Source organism: Dipteris shenzhenensis, chromosome 18 (genome assembly GCF_047967505.1).
Source record: "Dipteris shenzhenensis isolate YYH24624 ecotype China chromosome 18, Dip_SZ_1.0, whole genome shotgun sequence".
NCBI classification, from domain to species: Eukaryota; Viridiplantae; Streptophyta; class Polypodiopsida; order Gleicheniales; family Dipteridaceae; genus Dipteris; species Dipteris shenzhenensis.
Genome location: NC_141613.1, coordinates 50345190 through 50354203, shown reverse-complemented (window position 1 = coordinate 50354203; position 9014 = coordinate 50345190).

Here is a 9014-nt window from a genome sequence, read left to right as displayed (position 1 = left end):
AAACTGGAAGGTAAATCGGCGTTATTTTTCCTTGAAGGTTTTACGAATAATACCTGCAAAGTTTTGATGTCAACTTCCTGGATTTTTTTTTGCTTTATTTTTTTAAACAGATCCAGTAGACGACAATCTCTTCATCGACAAGCATAAAGCCCGTTAAACAAGCATAAATCCCGTTAGGCAGGCATAAAGCCCATTAGGCAAGCATAAAGCCCATTTGGCTGGCATGAAGCCCTTTCAACAGGAAAACGATTTTTTTACAGGCGAACTTGCTTTTTTGGCAAGTAGCTTTTTGGATAGCAATTTTTTTTAAAAGGCAACGGCTTCAGTAGTTAACAAGCGAACCAGCTTTAGCGCCTTGCTCACAAACGAACACACGAGACCTGGATGAGCAATAAGAAAGCTTGAAGTGACTCGAAGACTTGTACTCCCACTCAACTCAATCTTAAAGCACTGTGTCTAGGAGAGCCAATGCTAATAAAGCGTAGCTACCTCATGCTATAAAGGAGGGTCCCAAGCAACCTTGTGGGTACACACAAAAATATTCATACTTATCGTGAAGGAGGAAAGATGGCTTTTGCGAACGATCGAGACTCTCATGACACCATTGCTACCGCTGAGTCCATGGATACAAGTAGTGGCAACTTTGTTCAAGGTTCACCGTTGCCTTATTCTTTTTCCCGTTCGGTTTCTACATTGGAATAAATTCGTTCTCGTTGAATTGTTTGCATGTGTGAATCGCCCTTCCACAATTAATCCGATTGGAGGTGGAGATTAATCATTTTCGGTTACCTTTGATGTGCGTATTCGTGAATGTCCAGAATTGCAAAAATTTGGCAAGCCGATTGCGGGCTCGTGCGACGATGAAGTTACATCCGTGAGTTTGCGGGAAAGGAATTGTCAGTCTGTGGTAACAAAGAATGGTGAGGATCAGGAACCCTATTCATTTTGTATTCTAGATAGTATGAGATGTCGAGAGACTCACCTTTTGTGCACACAGTTGGCCTTATTTCGTGTTCAGCAAGTTGCATGATCGAGACGTCATTACCTGCTAGCCGTATCTGCGTTTCGGTAGATCCTTCACGCCTGAAGAGATCTCAAAAGGAGGTTCCAGCCATTGAAAAACAGCCCAAGCAGGCTTGCTCCAAGGGTGAGTCGCTGATTCGATTTTTGCCGCATTTTTTCATCGTCTGGATCAAGTTATTTTCTTGCTCACAGGTTTCTTGTATCTCGTGTTTTCACTGCTCGGATGATACCAATTTTCGAAACCTTAGTTCTGAAGGTCTTGCGACACCAAGGATTGCTCGCACGTCTAAAATGCAAAATCACATTGTACATAGGCCCTCCACTGTAATGCGACCATGGCAGGCTGCATGCGACGCTGGACCCATTGCCCAATAAACTATTTTCGTAATCTATAAAGTCAGGAAAATCAAATGGTCTAAATGAACTTCGGTATTAATCAAGCAGACGGTGAATCGTATTACTCAAGTGATTATCTTTCCCTCCCGAATGTGTCTTTTTTTGGCCTCGAATTGCACTCTCTTTGGTGAATACTCTTCAATTTCAACTGATTATAAGATGTTGCAATCTTTTGATGTTCAACGCTTCGTAACCTTGTTTCTACAACAGAGATGAGATGCAGGAAATTGGCGGTATGGTTCTGAGTAAAGAAGTCAAAATTTGATTATTCCCTAGCTACAGCATTGCAAAGTGATCCCCGCACATTTAACAGAAAAAGCCACGCAATATTACGCAACCACGTCCCCTGCATATAAATCTCTTTGCTTCCATAATTGTGTTTACTCCCCCAACAAATGAATGCAAGCATGAATTAAAGAAAAAATGCCCTTCATTTCGGGAAAACGTAGAGTGCATGCAATAGCTAACACACGTGTATTAATTTTTGCCCCTAAATCCAGCTCCAAGAAAGGCAACAACCAATGATGAGATTGTCCAAGACAACACTATGCACGTGTTAGAGATTGCTACGTAAGATATTCCCACCAATCTTGCATTTGTTGTATGATCATCTTCATCATCTTTTGTATACAAAGCCTAATTGTTTGATATCGAGAATTGTAAGCTTATCGCCAAGATCCATGTATTAATAATTCATGTTCGTCATTCTTGAAAGGATAGTATAACAGTAATTGTTCACGGTAAAGATTATCCGGATCTTTTTCTTTCTTGAACTTTACAAATCTTATGATTCTTGCTTTTTTTCTTTTTTTGATTGTGTTGTCTTTTTGGTTGTATTCTGCAACAAATGTTGTGAGGCAAATTTTGTTCATATTTTCTCTTTTTTTATATTTATCTATAATAGTTTGACATGTAATTTTTGTTGATTCAATGGGGAGTTGTTGCAATTGTTGTTTTCTTTTAAGAATGGGAGCTCTATTTTGTTGCTTATTTGTGTTTACATAAAAGTCTCTTGTTGTCCTGTGTAATGGTAAAGTTAGAGTAATGAAAGACACTAATTGTGTGCTCATTTACTATGCAAGCAAGAATGTATTTCCCATTGCTCGTAATCTGTCATGTGTGTTGGTGTTATTTTCTATGCACATTTTCATTATTTGTCGGAGGCTTGTTGTTATTATGTTATCCATTTTTATCATGTACGAAGTATAGTATGTTGTAGCCGAGTATGGATCGATAATGTATTGTATATCCATGTTTGATTGCCATAAGAAACTCATTTCATGATTGAAAGCATTCATGAAAACGTCTTTTGGTTGTCTTTTTAAGAATAGAGTTGTTTTTTATATTGATAAACATAGTGCTAGTATATATGTTGATACGTCAATTCCAATACAATGCATCATGTTTCGTGGTAGAGGTTCTAGTATCATCGTTTCATGTAGTGCAGGCTTTGGATAGTGGAATCTGCAATTGCTATTGTTGTTTTTTTGCAAGTAAATGTGTGTTTGTGTGTTTGGATGTCTTTAATATTTGCTGGTAGTAGGATCTTGTCACATGTTATGCATTTGTCAATGAAAGAGATGATTTTTTCATTCTCATGAATACCATATATAGGTCCATGTTGCACCCATAAAATTATGTGTTCATGCTGGCTTCCTCTGTTTTGGAATTCTGTAACGAAAAAGTAGTCCACTACATTTCCGAGTAATTGTTTCTCTTTCATTATTAAATATATCATCAGATTGTTTCTTATCAGTTCTCTCAATGTAATGATTGAGTCTTTGTCTTTTGGATGTGTTTTGTTTTTGTTTGAGTACTTTTGTTGTAGACATTTTGTCAAAGGTTCCCATAATCTCTCTGCAGACAATAGTGTCATAAAAAAGGTTGGGTGGCCTAATTGTCTCATCATTACGAACGCAACTTTTTCAAGTTTCTCTTTATAGTCTGGAGAAGTCCGCAGGTTCTCGAAGTCTTTGTATCCAATTATAGATTTCAGAATAGCCTCAATGTTGGTGTCATTCATAACATCCTTTGCACATATTGTTTTATTTTGTAGAGCCCCTTTACGCAAGCGAACCCAAATTGATTGCATGACCTTATTGATCAAAACTTTGATTGATTTGAAGAATAGATTTGGTATTTTTTGTGAGAAATGAAGGGATGTGTGTGTTAATTTCCATTTTGCTACATCTTGGTATGTCAGCCTTGCATTTCTAATTTGTCTTTCATGCCCAAAGAAGAGTGTTGGAAAGTTTAGTTCTTCACTGTGCTTGTCTTGAAACAAATCCAACGGTGTATTGTCTTCACATTTGAATGGACTTTTTCGAGGAGATATGTACTCTTAGATTGTAGTTTTTTCTTGATTCTGAGAATTATGGATGACTCATCGTTAATGAATCGTGGCAAGATATGATGCACTTTGCTTGTGTTGGATATGACATTAACAATGCTATCTTGCACGTCGTACTGTCCATCATGTGATAGTTCTCTAATTTGAGTAAATGCTATTCTGGGGGCAACCAATCGCTCTTCGCTGTCATTCAAAATTGTTACAGCAGCAGATGTTGCAGCATTTCATTGAAACTGAAGGGGGATGAAATATTTTGGCAATGCGTTTGCACGTAAGGCTTTTTTACACTCTATGCAAATGCATTCTATTTTTGCATGAAATGGCATTTCACACTATCTTTTGGCCATTACCCAGGCATGTGTGTCTTATTTAATGTATACTGTTTGTTTTTTGAATAGCTAATGCTCACAGGATATACATGCATATATTGGAGTATCTTTAATTGCATTAATATATGCATGTATGTACTTTATAGGAGTTTTGCATGTTTTTGAGTACTTTGCTAGTGTTATACAATCATTTATTAGAGATACACGTTTTTTTTTTTTGGTTGGAGATGTTTTTGTCCTTAGAGTTTTTTTTATTGGTGTTGTTTTTGGAGTACAAGGACGAGATTTTCTCAATATAGTCATTATTTTGGGTTTTGGGCTCTTGTGTGAATACCTGAATTGTATCATGGATTCTTTTTTTGATGTCCGAGATTTTACATCTAGTAGTATCGACACGTATTGTTGCTGAAGGAAACTGTTTGCATAAGGTATGCACTATATCATTTGTTTTTGTACACCTTCGCATGCCTACATTCAAAAGAAATTGCATGGAATACCTTGGTGACATCAATGTCATTTGTTGTGGAGATTTGTACCAAGCCAAACTGGTATGAGACATTGGGTATTCAAACTAGAAAAAGAGTCATTGGAAACATTAGCGGACACCTACTGGCTAACAAAACCACAATGTTACGAGCTCAAACAACCAATGCAACATAGAAGGCACTCAATAGTTTCAGAACATGTGCACACAATCTGGAACAAATTAACTACATCAACGAGTGTTGCTTCCGTCCACCACCGCAAGACCCCACTTTCCCCCATCTTTACTACACAAACTTGGACATGAACAACCATAACAAAAAAGTATTTCATGCAACAAAAGGAAAAGAATATAACATCAAAGCAATTGATACATTCAATAACAGTATGGCACATTTCATGTAAACTATTAGAAAATCCTAAAGCAACAAACAGCCAAAACAATTACACAAATTAAAGAAGGAATGCTGGTTGAACTATGCTCGAGAAACATAAATCAACAAGATGGACTAGTTAACGGTGCAGATGGAATTTTCATGAGTATGTCCACACACCAAAATGACGACATCGTATGGATTCTATTTCAAAATCCACAAATAGGGAAAGAAACATGACAAAGCAATTTCCATGCATACACAACAACTACTAATCACAAATGGATGCCAATAGTAAGAGTAACAAAAGAAATACAAATTGATCCTTCTAAAAAAACAGTCCTTACTCGACGAAAGTTCCCAATCCAACTAGTTGTAGGCGAGAAAATTCACGGACTGCAAGGGCTAACAATGGAAAAGGTTGCCTTCTCTCCGACATGCATTTGAATGCATGGTCTAACATACACAGCCCTGTCACGTGTCAAAAAAATAGAAAACCTCTACTTGCTTGCATGTGGGTAACGCATTACATTCAAGCATAGGACTAAAGCCTTTCATACTTTTGTCTATCTAGTATTGTGAGCTCTTTTAAGTGAAGAAATGTGGAGATCGTGTGTTTCATCACTCAATTATTTTTCAAAAGAGTGTATATGGAGGATGCTAGAATATTTATATTGAAATTTATCTACTTAGTTTTGGGTGGTTGCCTTTTGAATGCTATATTTCAAAAGCACCCCTTTCCTAGCAATTCCTAATGTCTCCCACTACACTTTATACTTTACAATAGAATTCTTTCAAAACATTAAGCTACTAGAATTGTTGTTTTATTAACAAGATGGTGGAACCACTATGGCCTTACTTGGATGTTTTTTTGGGTTTTAATAATTTAGTTTTAACAAAACAAAATTTTTTTGGGGGGATTATTTGATATCTCAAAATGAACTTGTTTCTGTTTTTTTTTTTTGGAGTTGTTAAACGTGTAGGATGACGTCAAAGTCCTTGTTTCAATATTTTTTATTTTTTTAAAAAGTTATTGTGAGTTTTATGTTAGAAGTGTGTTTTTTTTCTGCTTTCCCTAGAAATTGAGTAACATGTAGTAGTACATTAAGTTCGTTGTTTTATTATACACGTATGTATGTTATGGAATGATCTACCCCCAATATACGTACGCTGTTAAACGTTGAGTGGTTGTCTTTGGTATGTTGCTCCAAATGTGATCCAATTGTGTTCCATATATTTTTGTGATGTGATGGCACTATAAGTCATATTTGAAGGTAGTCATCATTTCTTTTAATGTGTGTGATTGTTTTTTTTTTGGTAACATATCAATATTGAAATTTCCTAGCAGTATCATGTTGTTTGCTTTGTCGATGGTCGATAATGTGTCATGCAACAATTGAAAGAGTAATTTTGTATTTGTTGGATGGTGATCTGTATATATTTGCAATCGTGTATTGGTTGTTGTTCGTTTTGATGTGTATAGTTATAATTTTAATTTTGAATTGTGCAATTGTATTTGTTTGTTGAATGGTGATGTTATTTCGTATTGATGTGCAAGTCGAGGGGTTGTTTATGCATTTGAAAGTTGAAGGGAGATGTGTTTCACATTGTTCAGTATTGGTTTCTTGTAAGCAAATAATATCTGAATGCATGTGTCTGACTGGCTATCTTCCTTATGTTTCTGTAAGGATCTTATGTTTAAAGATTGGATGAGAATAGTTGATTCTTTATGGTCGTGCATTATATTGTTGAGGTTTTTCCATCTTGATTGAGTGGCTAGACTTTGCATTTTCTTTGTGGACATCTTTATCTACGAGGAAGTGTTGTTGTTGTAGCAGTTATAGTGCATGCATCCCTAGTTCTTATACTGGAATCCTAGTCCCTTGTAGGCATCCCCACAATTCTCTTTTACCGATGCAAAGCAAAAGTAAAACAATAAAACTTATTCTTAGTTAATTAAAGTCAACATTCTTTGATCAAAGTCAATTCTCATAAAGATTATTCTTTATTTCTTGAGAGAAGCACCAAATGGTGATATCTCCTTGGATTCTAGTCAGTTTCCCTCAACGAACAAGCTTGTTGATGAAACTTCTTATGGCTATCATGGACACACTAAGCTATGTGAACACCATCATAAAATTTCTTTGGCAAGAATTGATTGAAGAACTACTTCTTAAATCATTTCCACTTCTTGGGTGCTTCACTTGCCACCAAAAGCCCCCCACCATGCACTAGCACTGTTTGTGAGGTGAAGACTTACGGTCTTTAATTTTGACTTTTCATGAAAGTGACCTGTCTGAAAAGCTATATCAAACTATCGAATGAACTTCAAAGCTTTCTCACTTGCCCCATCCTTGGTAAAACTTTCCTCCTTGTTTAAAGCTCTTTCTCCTCGATCTAAATCTCCTTATTTTGCATCCATGAGTACAACACTTGGTAAATTTGACAAGCTTGCCTCCTTCTTTAAAGCTCCTTCGTCTCGATCTGGATCTCCTAATTTTGCATCCATGAGTACAAGACTCTCAGGATGTAGAAGAGGAAGAAGAAGAAGATGACAAAGAAGAAGAACTGGAAGAGGAGGGGCTAGAATCGAGGGATCTCCATTGGTGCTTTCTGCTCTGTTTCTTATGGGACTTTGGACTCCTTCCTCTTTTCTTTGAATCTGAATATCTTTAAACTGAAGGGAACTTTGAGAATGTGTTCTTGAAGCATGGCATTGCCTAGGAGATTCTTTTGGAGCAGGAGGAGATTATGAGCAATTTCTTCTTTGTGAGGAGAAGGAGCTTGCTTGGTCATCATCTCCTCAAGCAAGTGTTGAAAGCAAGGGATCTGCTTTAGGGAATGGTACTCCTTGATTCATTCCTAAGGACAAAAAGATTCATTCATGTCTCAAGGATCAACATGATCTAAAAAAAAAGTCAAAGGAGGCTAAAGCTAAAGATGATAAATCCCTTGCCATTCAAACTTTGGATGGTAGATCAAAGGCTAGTCAAACCCATGGACATGCTAAAAGATGTCATCATCAAAATCAATGGATCCTATTGCACCATAACCTTAATTGTGGTCAAGATGGAGAGAAAAGGAGTGTACTCCATGCCTTTGGGATGACCATGGCTAAAGGGTGCCAAGGTGCTCCATGATTACAAGGGGGGACCTCACACTAACCCAAGTAATCAAGGACATGCAAATCCCAATGGACAAGAGCACAATCCATAATGACTACAAGCCCGAGTATCTACAGGTCAAAGAAGGCTATGCCTCTGATATCAAGGTGAAGTTGCTCGCATTGAATATTGTGCCATTTGCAAATTATCGATGCACTATGGTAAGTGAAAAAAGTACAAGAAAAAAGGGGATAAAATGTCCAAGAAGAACCAACAAGGCCAAATTATTTGAGTCGATGGCAATAGTCGTATCACCAATGTCATACCACCATAGGCTAGGCCAACAAAGAAATCAAGGTTGGGATGTGTGAAGACCTAAAGTTGATCCAGATCAACAAGGAACTCCCAATGACTTCCTCACTAGAGCGGGGTGCTCTTCAACGAGTAGAAGAATGTATTTGCCTAGGGATACATGGACTTGAAGGAGTGGCACTAGTGCCTTCTTCTTTATGAATTGTTCCTTCAGTACCACTTCCATGTGTAGTCCCACCATCTCCCCACCTCTAGCATTGTTGTTTCTAATAGATTACCATTTGTTGATCTTTGAAGGGACTCTATTCCTTCGAGCTTTGGATCCTCTTTTAGTAATAAAACATCTATCTATTTGCCCTATTTTAGATAATAATTTTCCTTGATCTAGCCCTTCACCTTGGGAAAATTTGGTTGCCCCATAGAAATTGTTGGCTTGATGTTGATTGTTGTTATAGTCCATTGTAGACTCTTGTTGCTAGTAATGAGCTCTTTCCATTCAGGTCTGCACTATTCTCTCTCTTTGTTTTCTTTTGAATCCATTTCCATGTTGATTGTTGTTATAGACTCTTGTTGCTAGTAATGAGCTCTTTCCATTCAGGTCTGCACTATTCTCTCTCTTTGTTTTCTCTTGAATCCATTTCCA